This window comes from Adiantum capillus-veneris, chromosome 30, assembly GCF_014529385.1.
Source record: "Adiantum capillus-veneris isolate H3 chromosome 30, ASM1452938v2, whole genome shotgun sequence".
Taxonomy (NCBI): Eukaryota; Viridiplantae; Streptophyta; class Polypodiopsida; order Polypodiales; family Pteridaceae; genus Adiantum; species Adiantum capillus-veneris.
Window position 1 is genome coordinate 40196245 of NC_140960.1, and position 19964 is coordinate 40216208.

Consider the following 19964-nt stretch of genomic DNA (forward strand, 5'->3'; position numbering starts at 1 on the left):
TCGTATATGTGTCGACAGGTGTTGAATACATCAGTGTTGACTAGGAGCATGTACGACACAGATGCAAACGAGGACGTTTGAGATTTCAAGAGGGGGGTATGTCACCAGCGTGTGACTACTATCTATCCTTTTTGTTGATTTCTTTCTTATTATCTATTTAGTTTCACTTTTTGAAAACACCCCTCGGGAAATCTAACTGCCCTACATTGCATAGCTAGTGTAGAACTGTCCAGAGGGAGTCCAAGCCTGTGGGCAAGAGAGCACTAAGGTTGGACAAGGACTATGGTTAGCCAAAGTGGGGTCATTGACTAGCCAAAGTGGAATCCTTTGCTACAGAGGCTACATTTCAATTCTGGATGTGGCCGCAGTGTACAAAGAGGGTCGGATGACCTAGAAAGATACAATGGCAGCATCTCCTAAAATTTAGGGAACTGCTATTTTGGGACCTGAAAATGTCTTCGCGTCATTACGTGCAGTTTGACATGGGGATCATTTTGTTACTCTGTGGCCAAGTCAACAGAGGTTGCAGGTGAGATATTTTTAGACCCGAGGGTCTAAAGCGGGAAAATGCACAAATGAGTGACACTTGGCACTCTGAGGCCAGTTTACTACTTATAGAGAAGGGAAAAACGTGATTTATAGCTGGGAGGCTCATTTTGCAAGTCTCTGTCATAGGTTAAGAGCTATGGAGTGCTTGCTTTCCCTCCTATGTACAGTGCGGTGCCAGGAGTGATGCCCTGCACGCTACGCACTGCCCTCTCTCTCCCCTTTGGCAGTATGTTATGCCCCTCTAGTGGGCTCTTCATTTGACCAATGTACAGCTGTGTGGGTTCATGCGCGATTGCCGAGGCAAGAGCCTCTTGCACAGGTACTGGATTAGCTAGCGGCTAATCCCCCCGCAGGTACAGGTGATTCGGAGAGGTTTCACGCTCGAAATCTCGTCCGATTCAAAGGGCAAGTAGCCCTACACGTGCGGGAGCTCGAGGACTTGCTACGGATGCGACCGGCACGTGAAACGGAGCCCAAAACAGTAAATTACAGCCTGCTGTGTATTTTTGCAGGTTTAGGGTTTTGGCCATAAACGGACCCTAATACCCCCAGGAGGTTCGGGGACGCAAGGGGACCGCTGTACAGGCGATCTGGCGCATTTTCAGGGCTGAAAACAGAGAATTCAGCGTGCTGCAGATTCTCGCCAGGTTTTGCAAAGTGCCCGTATGCGTCGGGAAAGTCAGTCAATGCGTGGGAATACTGACTGTGAAGGGTCCTAGTACAGTTATGCTACCGAAATCAGGCCGGAACAGTTGAAATTCAGCGAAGTTTGTGCGGGGCAGCTTGTAGGGATCCACAGCGTTTATTCCCTCTTTTAAACAATAAAGAAATACCGAAAGGGGCGCCTAAGTTAGGGGCCAATCTGGTGTCGGTCTTCTCATACAGGTGCATTCTAGCATCTGTATCCCATTCCCCTCTCTTGTGTCACTATAGCGCAGGTAAAATAGACGACTAATAATGGGTGAAAGCTAAATCAAGGTTTGAAGTAAAGTCTACCGCCCTTTTTGGATTGAACAGGCCGGTTACAGTGACAATCTCACTCAAACAATTTGAACAGAAAAGGAAACCATAGACATCAACAGAGCTCACAAAGACACAACAGCAGACCAGAACATGACTCGACTACCTCAACGACTGATACAGACTCTGGCGTGGCAGCACACTCAACTCCAGCCCAGGACTCACAGGTACAATGGGGGTGTCGAGGCTCACATGTGCAGGGATGGTGAAGACGTGCTCTGTGTCAAGACTCACTCTAGACCACTCCGTACAAGATCAAAGGTAAAGAAGATGATAACATCACCAACCGCTACTACTCATATGTACCACCATAAAGAGCCACCAACGGCTCATAAATGTCAGCCATGTGGTGACCTGGCCACGAGGTCCACTAGACCACCGTCGGTACCCTGCCACATCACTCCCCAACCCAGAGGTCCGTCCAATGTCCGTCCAATGTGAACCAGCCTAGACCAACTGTCCTAACTATGTCCTGTGAAAGTGACACTGTAGCCTGCTACAAAGGGTGACTGCTCACATCGTGGAATCCCGATCAAACATTCCAACTAGCTTGAACCGCATATCGTTGGCAATCTTCCAAGTCTAACTGGCTGGAGAATTTCTTTTGTAAGAAATTCCACAATGACTGACATTGCCTTCGCATTACTCGCATCCCAATCGACACACGATTTTTGGTACTCATCATCTTGAAGGCAGGTGTACCTGTTGTTGGGATCCCTCATAGGACGGGGCTCCGAGCCGTCGACTATGTCCCATAAGCCTTTCCACGTGAACCAAAGTCGCATAATCAAGTTCCAATGGGCGTAGTTATCGCCGTTCAATTTGTCGCTAGCGCTCAAGCAAGGGGAGGCCATACTAAAGTTGCAAGATCTGGAAATTTTGGGTTTCTTCTCACTCTCCAAGTGGTGGCCGCAAAAACTCCCAAGCCGCTCCACAAACTTTGCAAACCTTTTCAAAAATCTCACCAAAATCCGTGTCTTTAGCATACTTCCCTTAGCGCATCAAACTTGATAATGCTCTGATGTAATAGTGGATATTTGTGGCTTGTGAGACAACGCATCTGCCACGACATTCTTCTTTTCCTTCAAATACACTATTTGAAAATGAAACTATGATAGAATGTACACCCATCTCATGTACTTTTCTGATAACTTGTTCTCGAACAAAAAATATCATCCACTCTTGTAATTCGTGTACACTATAAAGTCTAGACTCTACACCAAGCAACTAACGCCTCCACTGAGCCAAAGCATGAATAACTGTTAAGAGCTCCTTATCATAAATATAAGCAACCCTCTCTCGCTTTGACAACTTTCGACTCTCATAAGCTCTGGCATGGCCCTCTTGCATTAAGACCACACCCAAACTGCTTATACAAGCATCACAGTAAACTTCAAAAGAATTATGCAAGTCTGGCAAGACCAACACTATCGATCCTGCTAAAACAAGTAGAACCATGTAATCTATCAAGTATATCATCAATCCTAGGTATTGGAAACCTTTTCTTGATGGCAATCTTATTAACAACTCGGTAGTCTATACACATCCTCCACAAGCCGTTGTCAGAAAGCAACCTCTTCCAAAAAGCAACTTCTTTCAAAAAGCAACTTCTTCGAGAAGCAGCTTGTTCAAAAGCATCATCTTCAAAACAAAAGCAGCTTGTTCAAAAAGCAATTTTAGTAAGCAATTACTATAAAAAGCTTCTTCTTAAAAGAAAAATTCTATGAAATCAGTTACAAAGGAAGTAGCTTTACTCCAAGTTGTCTCAGATTTCTTTCTTGTGGTACATATTCTCTTTTCCCAAGATTAAGCGCTTCCTATCTTGAGGGGAGCTCTTAGCTTTAATTCTAGAGGTTTAAGTGACAATGTTTGCTCTAGAGCTTTGATACCAATGTCAAGTGCAGCGAAACCCAAGCATAGAGCTTTGATACCAATGTCAAGTGCAGCGGAACCACCAAGAACCCAAGCAAGGCCAAGAACCCAAAGAACACCTTCCACTCTATTGCTCTAGAGCTGAAGCACGCATAGAGCTTTGATACCAATGTCAAGTGCAGCGGAAGTGTTTAAGGATTTTGCTTGGATCTCGTACTCCACACAAACACAAGGTTACTTTACTTCACTAGAAAAGAGAAACTGAATTGAACACAATGAAGGGGGGGGGAGAGAGAGAGAGAGAGAGAGAGAGAGAGAGAGAGAAGACCAGGCATGTCAGGTCCCAACCACCCTCAAGGGTCTCCTTGCTCTGTTGCCAAAGCAAGTACTTGCTTTATTACTTGCACAAAATGATGATACAATGATGCGTCCGCAGGGAAGATTGGAGCTCGGGTAAGAGAAAAGCCTTCTCAAACACCGATTGCAAGCTAAGAACCCAAGAACCTCAAGAACCAAGTCCCTCAAAAACCCAAGTAACCGAGATCTCAAAGTATGGTCAACACCCGAAGCGGAATGGATACTTTGCGTAAAGGTGATGAGAGTGGAGTTGGAGAAGAAGAAGTTTCTACACGAAGAGGATTGTTGCCCGATCCTCCCCCATCCCCATACAACAAGAGCGCAATGCGCCGCCATGGATCGGACCGCAGAGAAAGAAAGGTAGCCTTGGAGCGTGAGCATGAGCAAGCGCGCTTGGCAGCCGAAGAAAGAAAGGCAGCCTTAAGGAGTGAGCATGAGCAAGCACGCTTGGTGGCCGAAGAACGAAGGGTAACTATGAAGCTTGAGCGCGAGCGAGCACGAGAAGCTCTACGCATAACAGCTGAAGAAAAGCGAGCGGCTATGGAATTAGAGCGTGTGGCACAAAGAGACCAACGCATGCAAGAGTTGGTCCTACAGGCACTCCCCTCGAAATCCGAGCCACTCAAGGACATGGGCGATTCATCAAGTAGCACAAGTAGAGAAGCGAATTCCAACAACCCAGTCACTGAGAAGTTGACGTTTAGTAAGTATGACAGTAAGATGGATGCTAATGTTATGCATTCTTGGTTGCATCAATTTAATGCTTACTTTGCAACAACTAAGAAAATAGGGAATAGCAAAGTTTTGACGACAGCCATGTATCTTGCCGATGATGCCATTAATTGGTATCAAGCGTGGCAAGAGGCACAATTGGACGCGCACCTAGAGGAAGTCGAGGAAGGCGTGCCCCTTTCTTTCAATTGGGCCGATGTCACGTGCACATCTAACCCTATGTGTACGTGGACAAGCTACTTCATGACAAGGGTTCAATTCATTCAGTCCAGTTAGCTTAGGAAGTGATCTGGCACTTTTGTGAGTCTGTTCGCAAACCGTGCATGTCCAGACACTTAGAATAGATGCATATCCTCTAGTTGCGCACAACATGATCATCGGATTTCCTCCATCAAGAGCATTTTCTAATGCACAGAACCTATTTTCCATATTTTTGACATTTTTCACTTATTTAATAAGTGACTTTTGTTGGAAACTAGGTAGGGCAATTTTGCTAAGCTAGTATATCAAGAAACCTAGCGCTAGCACTTATGGGCAGAAGAGGCAACAGGAACTTCGGTTCAACGGGCACCTTCTCAGCAGGACCCCAGCATGCCTAGCGTTTTTGCAACACAACAGCAAGGACCTAGCGTTTTGCAACCACAAATCAGCCCTTGGCATTTTTGCATGACAGATTAGCCTTTGCAACCACAACACAGCAGATCAGCCCTAGCAATAGCAAATTCCCCAATGACAGCAGATCAGCCCTAGCGTTAGCAGTTTTCTCAGCAAAGACAGATTTCAACCCCTAGCATTTTTGGCTTGCAGATCCACCTCAGTGTTTTTGCAGATCTTCGCGACGGAATCAGCCCTAGACTCAGCGTTTTCAGTTTTCAACAATTAGAACCCGCAGAAAAAGCCACGAACCTCGCAGATCTCACCTTCCCACAGCAGACCCTCGCCGCACTGTCAGTCCCAGCGTAGTTTGCAGATTCAGCCCGAAGAACACAGATTTCAGCATCTGCGTTTTCAGCGCGTCGTCGTCGCATCGTCGTCATCGACATCGTCATCGACATAGAGTCAGAATTCAGCATATAAAAATTTGCAAATTTCAGCCCTTAGTGTTTTCAGATTTCAGCTCATCTCGTCGTCGTCGACATCGTTGGCAAGTCCAAGCATTGTAGAGATTTGTGCAATCAATAGTAGACCGCTCTCGCCATAGAGAGTGGGGCCCTTGGAGGAGGGTTTGACTGCTTCATGGTGTCGTATTCTCTTCTCTCTCTATCTCTCAGTCTTAGCACCTTCATTCACAGTGTTCACCACTTTGTTTGTGTCCATTGCAGTCTCTCGCTAAAGGAACGGAAGGCTCTCCCTTTCGTAAGTACAAGGAACCCTTGAGCACAGTTCGGAGCACTCATCTTGACCAAAGTTCAACATTCACTTCCGCTGCACCTTACATTCGTATCAAAGCTTTGGCAATGTTCTGTATCACTAAAGGAAAGAACCACATAAACTTTTTTACTTGTTGCGGTCGACGTAACCCAAGACCTCTTAGGCGTGTCGATTCCTAGTCGTGCTTTTGAAGAGTGACAGGAAACCCAAGAAAGAAGGGCTTTGTCCAGCCTCCCCTTGTGCCTCTTTTCACTCATTGAGAGCGGACAGTGCACTTAGCGGCCGGCCAATCGACGTGAGGTGGGAAAAAGCAACCTTGGTGTGAGTGCAAGGCCGCCAAGGGGTGCGCCCGCGGGAAAGAGAAGAACTCGGGTGAAGAGAAGATCCTTCTGTAGCACAGATTGCAAGCGAAAGAAGAACCTCAAGAACTGCAAGACCTCAAGACTCAAGAACCTCAAGAACCCAAGTTCCTCGCGAACTTAAGAACCCAAGACCACAAGAACCCACGACTTCAGTGGATGGTCATCACCCAAAGCGAAATGGATACTTCGCATCATGGAGGTGGTGAGCATGGGAGTGGCGAAGAAGAGTTTTTCCCACCAGGATGTTTCTCCAACCCTCCGTCTTCCCCATTTACGCCAACGATTGCACTAACTCCTATGGAGGCTTTGGAACAGATGTTTATGGACAAGAGGATAGAACTAGAAGCGCAACGCGCTGCCTTGGAGCGCAAGCGCAAAGAAAGACAAGCAGCATGGGAGCAAAGAAATGAGGAATTGGATCGTAAACACGCAGAAAGAAAAGTAGAAAAAGAAGCCGAAAGAAAGCCCGACTTGGAGCATGAGCGTGAGCAAGCGCGCGAAGTGGCCGAAGAAAGAATGACAGCCTTAGAGCGTAAGCACGAGCAGTCACGCTTGGCAGCCAAAGAAAGCCTAGCCGAATTCGATCGCAAGTGCGAAGAAAGACGGCACATTCCATGTCTCTACCTTGGAATAACACAGTTTCAGAAAGAGCACAAGAACCCCCACAGGAAGATTCAATAGATCCCGAAGAACCGATCTTGGCTCTCGAGCCTAGGTCCCAAGAACCCTCACAGGAAGTATTATGTGTTTGAGTGATTAGTCAGCAAGCATTGCTCGAGTGTTTCATTCGTGATGCTTTCCTGTATTTTAGTCACCGTCCTTATGTGATCCCTTTTCAAAGGCATGACATATTATACGATGAGCACGATTCACTCATGAATGAACACGGATGTATACGGATTATTCATGAAAAGATGAAAGGTTTGCACCCAAGGAATTCACATCCCATGTCTCTTCCTTGGAATAACACAGTTTCAGAAAGAGCACAAGAAGCATTAAGAATCAAGCATCGACAGTTCCATTATGATTTGCCACACTTGATTAATTTAGATCAGAAAGTCAAGATTTGACCCCATTGTTTGCGTGTGTTTGATGGACCGTTTGGCACTCCGTCACTTTATTCATGTGCATTGCATGCACAGTTCTTTCGAAGGAATAGAATTTATACAATCACTTTACATGGAATGGGTATGTTCATGTTTTTGTGTTGAAAGTGGTTTCAGGAATTTTCAGCCTCGGAGATTCTTGAAGAAGAAAGAAGCATGACTATCAACGAAGTTGAAGCATTGAAGGAGCCACAGAAGACTTTGTGTCGCTTTCAACGCGGCCCAAAGAAGCAAGCGTTGCAGACCTTTATAAAGTTCAAGTACCGCACGACCCACACATCAGAGTGGGCCGGCGAAGATTCCTTTCCAAGATTCCGGATGTTGTTGGCGATCTCCCTCGACGCCATACAGTTCGGTACCAGTACCTCACTTTGAAAAGGAGGGGATGTCACGTGCACATCTAACCCTATGCGTATGTGGACAAGCTGCTTCATGACAAGGGTTCAATTCAGTTCAGGTCAGTTAGCTTAGGAAGTGATCTGGCACTTTTGGGAGTCTGTTCGCACACTGTGCATGTACAGACACTTAGAATAGATGCATATCCTCTAGTTGCACACAGCATGATCATCGGATTTCCATCAGAATCCATCAGGAGCATTTTCCAATGCACAGAACCTATTTTCCCTATCTTTTACATTTTTCACTTATTTATTAAGTGACTTTTGTTGGAAACTAGGTAGGGCAATTTTGCTAAGCAAGTATATCAAGAAACCTAGCGCTAGCACTTATGGGTAGAAGAGGCAGCACGAACTTCAATTCAACAAGCACCTTCTCAGCACGACCCCAGCAGGCCTAGCGTTTTTGCAACACAATAGCAAAGACCTAGCATTTTGCAACCACAAATCAGCCCTTGGCGTTTTTGCATGGCAGATTAGCCTTGGCGACCACAAGATAGAGCAGATCAGCCCTAGCGATAGAAGATTCCCCAGTGACAGCAGATCAGCCCTAGCGTTAGCAGTCTCCTCAATAAAGACAGATTTCAGCCCCTAGAGTTTTTGGCTTGCAGATCCACATCAACGTTTTTGCAGGTCTTCACGACGGAATTAGCCCTAGACTCAGTGTTTTCAGTTTTTAGCAGTTAGAACCCACAAAAGAAGCCCTGAACCTCGCAAATCTCACCTTCCTGCAAAACAGACCCTCGCCGCACAGTCAAATCCAACGTAGTTTGCAGATTCAGCCCACAAAACGCAGATTTCAGCATCTGCATTTTCAGCGCGTCGTCGTTGCATCGTCGTCATCGACATAGAGTCAGAATTCAGCATATAAAGATTTGCAGATTTCCGTCCTTAGTGTTTTCAGATTTCAGCCCGTCTGTTCATCGTCCTCATCGTCGTCGACATCGTCGGCAAGTCCTAGCATTGTAGAAATTTGTGCAATCAATAGTAGACCGCTCTCGCCATAGAGAGTGGGGCAAGGTTTGACTACTTCCTGATGTCGTATTCTCTTCTCTTTCTATCTCTATCTCAGCACCTTCATTCACAATGTTCACCACTTTGTTTGTGTCCATTGCACTCTCTCCCTAAACGAACGGAAGGCTCTCCCTTCCGTAAGTAAAAGGAACCCTTGAGCACAGTTCGGAGCACTCATCTTGAGCAAAGTTCAACATTCACTTCCGCTGCACCTTACATTGGTATCAGAGCTTTGGCAGTGTTCTGTAATACTCAAGGAAAGAACCACAGAAATTTTTTTGCTTGTTGCGATCGCACGTAACCCAAGACCTCTTGGGCGTGTCGATTCCTAATCGTGTTTTTGAAGAGTGACAAGAAACCCAAGAAAGAAGGGCTTGTCCAGCCTCCCCTTGTGCCTCTTTTCACTCATTGTGAGCGGACCGTGCACTTAGTGTCCGGCCAATCGACGTGAGGTGGCCAAAAGCAACCTTGGTCTGAGCGCAAGGCTGCCAAGGGGTGCGCCCACAGGAAAGAGAAGAACTTGGGTGAAGAGAAGATCCTTATAACACAGATTGCAAGCGAAAGAACCTCAAGAACCGCAAGACCTCAAGACTCAAGAACCCCAAAAACCCAAGTTCCTCGTGAAGAGAAGATCCTTATAACACAGATTGCAAGCGAAAGAACCTCAAGAACCGCAAGACCTCAAGACTCAAGAACCCCAAAAACACAAGGGGAGGCTTGTCCAGCCTCCCCTTGTGCCTCTTTTCACTCATTGTGAGCGGACCGTGCACTTAGCGTCCGGCCAATCGACGTGAGGTGGCAAAAAGCAACCTTGGTCTGAGCGCAAGGGTGCCAAGGGGTGCGCCCACAGGAAAGAGAAGAACTTGGGTGAAGAGAAGATCCTTATAAAATAGATTGCAAGCGAAAGAACCGCAAGACCTCAAGACTCAAGAACCCCAAAAACCCAAGTTCCTCGTGAACTTAAGAACCCACGACTTCAGTGGATGGTCATCACTTGAAGCGGAATGGACGCTTCGCATTATGGAGGTGGTGAGCATGGGAGTGGCGAAGAAGAGTTTTCCCCACCACGATGTTTTTCCAACCCTCCCTCTTCCCCATCTACGCCAAGGATTGTATTGACTCCTATGGAGGCTTTGAAACAAATGTTTATGGATATGAGGATAGAACTAGAAGCGCAACGCGCTGCCTTGGAGCGAAAGCGCAAAGAAAGACAAGCAGCATGGGAGCAAAGAAAGGAGGAATTGGATCGTAAACACGCAGAAAGAAAAGTAGAAAAAGAAGCCGAAAGAAAGCCCGACTTGGAGCGTGAGCGTGAGCAAGCGCACGAAGTGGCCGAAGAAAGAATGGCAGCCTTAGAGCGTAAGCACGAGCAGTCACGCTTGGCAACCAAAGAAAGCCTAGCCGAATTCGATCGCAAGTGCGAAGAAAGACGCTAAGCGTATAAAGAACAGAGCGCCCGACACATGAAGGAGATGTTGCGACTCTTTGCTCAAGTGCAGGTACACATGCAAGAGATTCAGAAAGGAGACTCTCTCAGTCTCTTCTTCTCTACAGCATGACACACAGGATTTGCATGATGATAAGCATGATGAATTGCATGATAATGATGAGCATGAAGAATTGCATGATAATGACAAGCATGATGATTTAGATGACAATGACAAGCATGATGATTTGCATGATCAAGATGTGATTTCTCACGAGCATAATGATTTGTATGACCACGATGTGATTGTTCACAAGAATGATGGGTTAGTTGATGCTTTTTCTAGTGAAGCTAACCTCATTGCAGATTCGATCAATCACGAAGAACCGATCTTAGCTCTCGAGTCAAGGTCCACAGAACCCCCACAAGAAGATTCGATAGATCCCGAAGAACCGATCTCGGCTCTTGAGCCTAGGTCCCAAGAACCCTCACAGGAAGAATTATGTGTTCGAGTGAATAGTCAGCAAGCATTGTTCGAGTGTTTCATTCGTGATGCTTTCCTGTATTTTAGTCATCGTCCTTATGTGATCCCTTCTCACATGCATGACATATTGTACGATGAGCACGATTCACTCATGAATGAGCACGGATGTACACGGATTTTCATGAAAAGACGAAATGTTTGCACCCATGCAATTCACATTCCATGTCTCTTCCTTGGAATAACATAGTTTCAAAAAGAGTACAAGAAGCATTAAGAATCAAGCATAAGATTTTCCATTATGATTTGCCACAGTTGATTGATTTAGATCAAAAAGACCAGATTCGATCGACCCCATTGTTTGCTAATGTTTGATGGACCGTTTGGCACTCAGTCACTTTATTCATGTGCATTGCATGCACAGTTTTTTCGAAGGAATAAAATTTTTCCAGTCACTTTACATGGAATGGGTATGTTCATGTTTTTGTGTTGGAAGTGGTTTCAGGAATTTTCAACCTCGGAGATTCTTGAAGAAGGAAGAAGCATGACTATCGACGAAGTTGAAGCATTAAAGGAGCCACAGAAGACTGTCTCTTTCGGCGTGGCCCAAAGAAGCAAGCGTTGCAGACCTTTATGAAGTTCAAGTACCGCACGACCCACACATCAGAGTGGGCCGGCGAAGAGTCCTTTCCAGAATTCCGGATGTTGTTGGCGATCTCCCTCGACGCCATACAGTTCGGTACCAGTACCTCACTTTGAAAAGGAGAGGATGTCACGTACACATCTAACCCTATGTGTATGTGGACAAGCTACTTCATAACAAGGGTTCAATTCAGTTCAACTCAGTTAGCTTAGGAAGTGATCTGGCACTTTTGTGAGTCTATTCACAGACCGTGCATGTCCAGACACTTAGAATAGATGCACATCCTCTGGTTGCACATAGCATGATCATCGGATTTCCATCAGAATCCATCAGGAGCATTTTCCAATAAACAGAACCTATTTTTCCTATTTTTGACATTTTCCTATTTTTCGCTTTTTTATTAAGTGACTTTTGTTGGAAACTAGGTAGGGCAATTTTGCTAAGCAAGTATATCAAGAAACCTAGCGCTAGCACTTATGGGTAGAAGAGGCAGCAGGAACTTCGGTTCAACAGGCACCTTCTCAGCAGGACCCGAACAGGCCTAGCATTTTTGCAACACAATAGCAAGGACCTAGCGTTTTGCAACCACAGATCAGCCCTTGGCGTTTTTGCATGGCAGATTAGCCTTGGCGACCACAAGGCATAGCAGATCAGCCCTAGCGATAGCAGATTCCCCAGTGACAGCAGATCAACCCTAGCTTTAGCAATTTCCTCAGCATTGACAGATTTCAGCCCCTAGAGTTTTTGGTTTGCATATCCACCTCAGCGTTTTTGCAGATTTTCGCAACGGAATCAGCCCTAGGCTCAGCGTTTTAAGTTTTCAGCAGTTAGAACTCGCAAAAGAAGCCCTGAACCTCACAGATCTCACCTTCCCACAGCAGACCTTCACCGCACGGTCAAATCCAACGTAGTTTGCAGATTCAGCCCGGAAAACGCAGATTTCAGCATCTGTGTTTTCAGCGCGTCGTGGTCGCATCGCCGTCATCAACATAGAGTCAGAATTCAGCAGATAAAGATTTGCAGATTTCAGCCCTTAGTGTTTTCAGATTTCAACCCGTCTCGTCGTCGTCCTCATCGTCGACAAGTCTAAGCATTGTAGAGGTTTCTGCAATCGATAGTAGGCCGCTCTCGCCATAGAGAGTGGGGCCCTTGGAGGAGGGTTTGACTACAACCTGGTGTCGTATTCTCTTCTCTCTCTATCTCTCAATCTCAACACCTTCATTCACAGTGTTCACCACTTTGTTTGTGTCCATTGCACTCTCTCACTAAAGGAACGAAAGGCTCTCCCTTCCGTAAGTAAAAGGAACCCTTGAGCACAGTTCGGAGCACTCATCTTGAGCAAAGTTCAACATTCACTTCCGCTGCACCTTGCAGCCGACTTCCAAGACGAGCTCAAGGTGTGGTTGATGCTTTCAATTGGGCCGACTTCCAAGACGAGCTCAAGGTGCGGTTTATGCCACCACAGTACCTAGCCCAGTTAAAAGAAGATTGGCGTAACCTCAAGCAAAATGGTACCCCAATCATGTCTTTTTCTAACCGTGTTTTGCAGCTCGGCACCCAATTACGCAAATCGGATGCGAAACGTAAAGAGGCTTTTATTTTTGGATTGGACGAGTATATCAAGTTCGATGTCAAAGTTCTCGACCCCAAAGATCTCAACAAGGCGGTGGGGTCGATCTCAACAAGGCGGTACCGATTGCTTTTACGCAAGAGATGAAGCACAACAAAGGAAAGCTTAAGGAGAACAACTCTTCTCACAGTACCTCTCAAACTCCTCAGAACCCACAGAACGGTAAGAATGGTAACTCTTCTAGCCCATCTTCCTCTAATCCTTTGAAAAAGAACTCTCAAAATGAATCTAAGGATAAAGCTAAAACACCTGCTAAACCTAAGCTAACCCCATATGAAAAAGCTGCACAAGGAATTATAGGAGGATACATAACGCCAGAAGAACAAATCATTTATGGAAAGGAAGGTCGATGTTATCAATGTCACGTCAAGGGTCATATTAAGAAGGTGTGTCCTAAGACAACATCACCTAAAGAACCCAAAGCACCAACAGCTACCACAAGCACTTTAGTGAACCAATCTGATTCTCCACATGTCTCTGACACACACATTGATGAGTCTCTCTTTAAATGTTATGTTCATGTGAAGGGTCAACGTTTTGTCATATTGTTTGATTCAGGCAGTATGCATGATGTGATTGGAGACTCTCTTGTAAAAAGAGCCCGCTTGGAGGTTAGCCAAACAACTCCTCTCGAGGTGTCGGGCTTTGCTCCCGGTATGGACTCTCATTACACAAGAGTGCCTTGATGTGCTATTCACTGTTTAACAAGCTTCCTTCCGTAGAAAATTTGTTGTGTCTCTTCTCTCAGGCATAGTTACAGGGAATGGCCATTTTCAGGTCTCCGTTCCCATCTCAATCTCCCGTTTCGGATTCTTGTTGCGCGTTTCAGACGTGAGTATCCAAAACAGGGAATGGCATTTCATGCATGTTGTCGTTCCCCGTTCCCCGTTCCGGGTAACTATGCTCTCAAGATGTGATATGAGCTTGGGCATTCGATGGTTTCGTGAGCATAACCCTCTCATTGATTGGACAAACAATACGCTCACTCTAAATGCCAAAAGTGACTCTCCCATGATCATTCGTGGTGAAGAGGGTCTTCATTCTTTACCTCTCATTTCACATGTGCAGGCGAAGCGTGAATTACGAAGAGGAGCACAAGCGGCATTCATTTATGCCTCTCCAGTCACTCAAAACCTCAAGGCTCCAAAAAGGTATTCAGGTTTGTTTACTGAGTATGAGCATCTCTTTTTGCACGATGATCTTCCACCCCGTCTCCCTCCCGAGCGGCCAAAGGACCATCGCATCAAACTCACGGAGGGGGCACAACCAGTCAGTAAGGCTCCCTACCGTTTGAGCAAGACCCAAGCAAAATAATTAGAACGGCAACTCACGAAGTTGGTGGCCAGAGGATTCATACGCCCTAGTGTAAGTCCTTTTGCTGCTCCTAATTTATTTGTCCTCCGCAAGAAGGATGGTTCATCTCGTTTGTGTGTTGATTACATGGCTTTGAACAAGATGACCGTCAAGACAAGTTATTGATGCCTCGCATTGAGTATATCCTCGATAGGCTCAATGGGACAAAGGTTTTCAGTAAGGTTGATCTCAAAAATGGATACCATTAGATAAGGATGTTCAAAGGCGACATCTACAAGACCGCCTTTCGCACAGAGCGAGGGCAATGGGAGTATGTGGTTATGCCTTTTGGATTGACATGTGCCTTTGGTACATTCAACCGTCTCATGGTAGGCCGTTTAGGTGATATGATTGGCGTATATGTGTTTATCTTTCTTGATGATATTCTCATTTTCTCTGCATCGTGGGAACAACATGAAAAGAATGTAGAAAGGTGTTAGCCTGTTTGGATGAGTGTCAGATGTACATTGCAGCTAAGAAGTCTGAGTTTTTTTCTCATTGAAGTTACTTATCTAGGCTATATCATTTCTGCAGAAGGTCTCAAGCTTGATCCCACAAAGGTAGAACAGGTTCATAATTCGGATTTGCCCAAAACTACATATGATGTGCGTTCTTTTCTTGGTTTATGTCAAGCATATAGTTCGCACAGAGAGTTTTGCACGCATTGCCCCACCCATGATAGATCTTTTGAAAGGGGTGAAAACTTGCCGACAACGCGTTGTTTTGCCCAAGGTAGTCGTTGAGGCTTTTTCGATTCTCAAGGTTGCGGTGACAGAAGCGTCGTGTCTCATCCTTGCCTCTTGAGACGACCCCTTTGAGGTATGGACGGATGCGAGCAATGTCTCCAGAGGTACTGTGCTTCAACAGCATGGCTGTCCAGTTGCATTTCTCAATCGGAAGATAAATAGTGCCGAAAAGAATTATTCAGTTTATGACAAAGAACTTATGTCTGTTATTCACTCTCTCAAGCATTGGAAGCATTTTCTGTATGGTAGAGAGTTCACAGTTCGCACAGATCATCAAGCCCTCAAGTGGCTCCAGTCTATGCCTAGTGCACATTGGAGTGATTGCCAAGCACGGTGGTTACAATTTTTTTAGCAATTTGATCGTTTGATTGAGTATATGCCTGGTAAAGCTAACCCTGTTGTGCAGATGCACTAAGTCACAGAGGACAGATCCTGGCTCTTAAGTCAAGATCCACAGATTCTATTCACGGTGTTTCTTTTGACAGCGTGAAGAACCAGTATCCAAATTCCGAGTTTGGTAAGCAATGGTTGCAGGCCCTTGCTCCCCAAGGGCCCAGCAACTATCTCATTCGTTGTATTTTCGTCACCGTCTATGTGTGTTGCCCTCTCTCAAGACAGCCATATTGCACGATGCTCGTGACTCTCTCACGGGTGGGCACAGGGGAATGAACACCACTTTGAAAAAAATAGAAAGATTCTTTAATTCGCCTAAAATGCAAAAAGATGTGTTTCGTTATGTCACATAGTGCACCATTTGTCAAAAAGTAAAAGCTCCTAGGGGTAAGCAGCAAGGCCTCTTGCTACGGCTGTCTATTCCCGACGAGCCATTTCAAGACATTTCTATAGATTTTGTGACTAACCTTCCACCTAGTTTGCATTCAAGGAACACTCAATGTTTGATAATTATTGATCGTTTCAACAAATTTTGCATGTTGATTCCTTGTAAGGCCACAATCACTGCACAAGATATAGCACGGTTGTTCATTAAGTATTGGTACCCCCTCTGTGGTTTGCCAAAGTCAATCGTGTCAGATAGAGATGTTAAGTTCACGTCAAATTTTTGGCGCGCTCTCTTTGAAAATTTTGACACAAAGTTAAATTTTTCATCTGCTTTTCATCCACAATCAAATAGTCAAACAGAAATTTACAAGCAGTTGGCTTTTGATGTTTTGAAGTCTTATGTGCATCATCAACGGTCTCATTGGGAGCTCTATCTCCCTTTGGTCCAAGCAATTTGAATGACTCTTATTCCTTTGCCATTGGTAGAACTCCGTATGAGGCAACATTTCGCCGTCCGTTCCAATCTCTTTTGACTCAATTGGCCAATCCATTGCATGATGCCAATGCTAAAAGTCAGTCATCGAATGAGATTACTAAGAGTGTAAAGCTTCGCCTAAGCAAGGCTCAGGAGTCTTATTCACGGCAGGCTAACAAGCATCGTCAGGATGTTCCTATCAAGGAAAGGGATTGGGTCTATTTGAGAACCGTGAAGCAACGTCTTAAGCAAGTCGGAAAGAAGTGTCCTAAGTTGTCTTTCAGAATGTATGATCCATTTCCTATCATTAAAAAGATCAATGAGAGTTCTACAAAATTACAATTGCCTAACTCATGGTCAATGCACAACGTTTTCCATGTTTCTTGGTTGAAAGTGTTTCAAGGTACACCTCCTAAGGACATTTCCGAAGAAGAAGAACCAAAGATCATCGATGAAACCGAAGTCATAGAGCCAGAGCAAATCTTGTTGCATCGGTTTCGCCATGGCTCAAAGAAGCAAGTGCGACAGTACATTTTGAAGTTCAAGGATCGAGGAACCCACAAGGCAGAGTAGGTCGATGAAGAATTTTTTAGACCATCCAGAGTTGTTGGCAGCCTACAAGGAAGCCATGCAGCTCGGTACCAGCAGCTCACTTTAAAAAGGAGGGGAATGTCACGTGCACATCTAACCCTATGTGCATATGGACAAATCTTAGGTCTAGGGTTCAGGTTAGCCTAGGAAGTGTTTTGGCACCTTTGTAAGCTTGTGCGCAGGCCGTGCATGTCGAGGCACTTAAGAGTAGTTGCATATCCTCTAATTGCACAACAAGTACCACCCAACATATGCATTGTCCAAGCAGCATGTCCAAATTCTGGTTAGTTTTGGGACAGAACATTTACAGGAATTTTGGCATTTTTATTTATTTAATTGCACCATTTTATGAGGTCGTGGGCTGTTGGGGAGCATGCTCGACCCAGCTTGGATTTAAGGGAAAGAAGGGGCGCTCACTACAGGCAGAAGAGGCAGCAGAAGAAGTTCAAGCAACTTGCAGTGCATCTTCTCAACAAGACCGGTAGGGAACCTCAACATTTTCAGCCATCAAGACACCTGGCGTTTTGGACTTCCCAGATCAGCCAGCGTTTTCCATATCCCAGCACTTGGCGTTTGCAGTTTGCAAATCAGGCCTAGCGTTTTTGAATCCTGTAGATCCACCTAGCGTTTTCAACAGTCTGCAATCCGATCCGACCTTACAGATTAGCGTTTTCAGATTTCAGCCCTTAGCCATTGTAGATTGACCCCTTAGCTTCGCAAATCTCAGCTACCCGCAGCAGATCCTCGCCGTACTGTCGGATCAGCCAATGTTATCAGTTTCAGTCCGCTGTTTTCAGATTTCAGCATCTGTGTTTTCAGCGCATCGTCGTCAAGTCGTTGTCATCCCCATCCTCGCCGACACACTGTCAATATTCAATAGCAGATCAGAATTTCCAGATTTCAGCATTTCAGCCCTAGCGTTTTCAGTTTTCAGCCCGTCCTCGTCGTCGTCATCATTGTCTTCAACATCGTTAGCAAGTCCATTGCATCTAGACCATTGTACCAGATTTGTGCAATCTAAAGCATAGACCTCTCGCCATAGAGAGGGGGGCCCTTGGAGAAGGGTTTGAGAGCGTCTGGTGTCGTATTCTTCTCTCTCTCTCTCAACACTTTCATTCACAGTAGCAATCACTTTGTTTGTGATCATTGCACTCTCTCTCTAAAAGGAACGGAAGGCTCTCCCTTCCGTAAGTAAAAGGAACCTTGAGCACAATTCGGAGCACTCATCTTGAGCAATATCAACATTTTCCGTTGCACCTTACAAACGACGATGACGATGACGATGACAAGGGGTGCTTCGAAGACGATACTTGGTAGAGATGCCTATGGCTGAATGCTGAAAATGCTAGGGAATGCCGAGGCTGAAATCTGCAACCACGATGAGGTTATGGGCTGAATGTTGAAAACGCTGAAGGCTGAATGCTGAAATCGCTGAGAGGCTGGCTGAGGGTCCTGGTGCTACGGGTACTTCGGGTTCTTCTACTTCCCCTGCCTCCTCTCCTCTTCAAGCGCTGCCCCATGCTGCCTAAATAACCCCAAAAGACTGGGTCAAGCAATGCATAAAAGAGACCCCACGATTTGGAAGCGAAAAAGCCACTTATTATGAAAAATGACTTAAGAGGCGGTTCACACGTGGTAAAAAGCCTACGCGCTGGATTGTTGTACTCTGCAAGAGAGGGTCTGCAACTATGAACGGCCTGGACATGCACGTCCTGCTAGAGGCTCACAAAGTGCCAAGCTAGGTCTTAAGCTAGACTACGACTGACGCTAGATGGTAGCAGAAGCTTGTCCACGTGGTGCAAGTGCAGTGCGCATGTGACAACTTTGGTGGTTGCTTCGTCTTTCGGATTTGTGGTGTGACAGTTGCACTTCCTAGTGCATCCGCGCAGTAGTTCAAATGCCTTGTCTTTGAAATTGGTCCCTAGAGACTGTACCATTCAGGACACGCCTAATTCCCTTATCCGTAGACTGACATGGTGTTTTGAACATGTGGATAGTGGTCCTTCTTGGACTAGGAACCAGTTACACTAGCCATGGCATTCTTCAAAGTAGAGAGATGTTCTCGAGATTCCACGATGCGAGTAGTCACCCTTTTTGGACAGTTATTTGAAATCCATTTCCCCCGAGGAAGTTTCATGCAATCATTTCTGATGAAGATTACAGTTGTGCATGATCAATTGGCAACTATGAAGAGTGCGCTTACCAGTACCTAGTTAGCTGCTTTGGTCCTTAAGAAGTTGCCTACAGAGTATGAAACAGTGGCTAGAACCCTACGGCTACAAGTCACGAAGGAAAAGCTGGAATTTGATGATCTCAGCTCTTTTCTCATTAAGGAGGAAGCCATGTTGGTTACTCAAGACAAAAATCGGATTTCTGAAACAGTGGACACACATGGCGAGGCACATGCTACTTTGGATTCCAGAAAAAGGACAAAGTACCTTGTTACAAGTGCGGAAAGCGAGGTCATTTGGCCAAGGATTGCAAATCCAAAGGCAAAGACAGATTTTGCAAAGGACAAAGGTGAAAGCAAGCGACAGGAGGACAACAAGGACAGTGACTCAAGGAAGGACAGCAGAGAGGTTGTGTGGTGACAACCACACTGGCACGAATTCCCGCCTTCTGGTCACATATAGATCGGTGTCACCACTAGCTTCAGCCAAAGAGAGGCTTGTGAGTGGCAAGAGGGGCAAACACTGCTCCCTATGATTGATTTGGACCCTTGTGTAGGAGTTCAAGTTATTGGTGTTTAGACTCATAGGTCCGACAACAAGGACAGTGACTCAAGGAAGGACAGCAGAGAGGTTGTGTGGTGACAACCACACTGGCACGAATTCCCGCCTTCTGGTCACATATAGATCGGTGTCACCACTAGCTTCAGCCAAAGAGAGGCTTGTGAGTGGCAAGAGGGGCAAACACTGCTCCCTATGATTGATTTGGACCCTTGTGTAGGAGTTCAAGTTATTGGTGTTTAGACTCATAGGTCCGAGTTCAAGGCATGTGCATCTTGCAAGGAACCAATCAGGCGTATCAAAGACACTATGGATGGACACGCCAATTCATT

The 19964-nt window shown here is 45.6% G+C and overlaps 1 protein-coding gene across 4 annotated transcripts in view; it reads right to left on the minus strand.

Moving 5' to 3' along the window:
* Positions 1–19964, minus strand: part of LOC147417842 (S-adenosyl-L-methionine-dependent methyltransferases superfamily protein) — a 41137-nt gene that overhangs the window by 19029 nt on the left and 2144 nt on the right. The window lies entirely within an intron of this gene.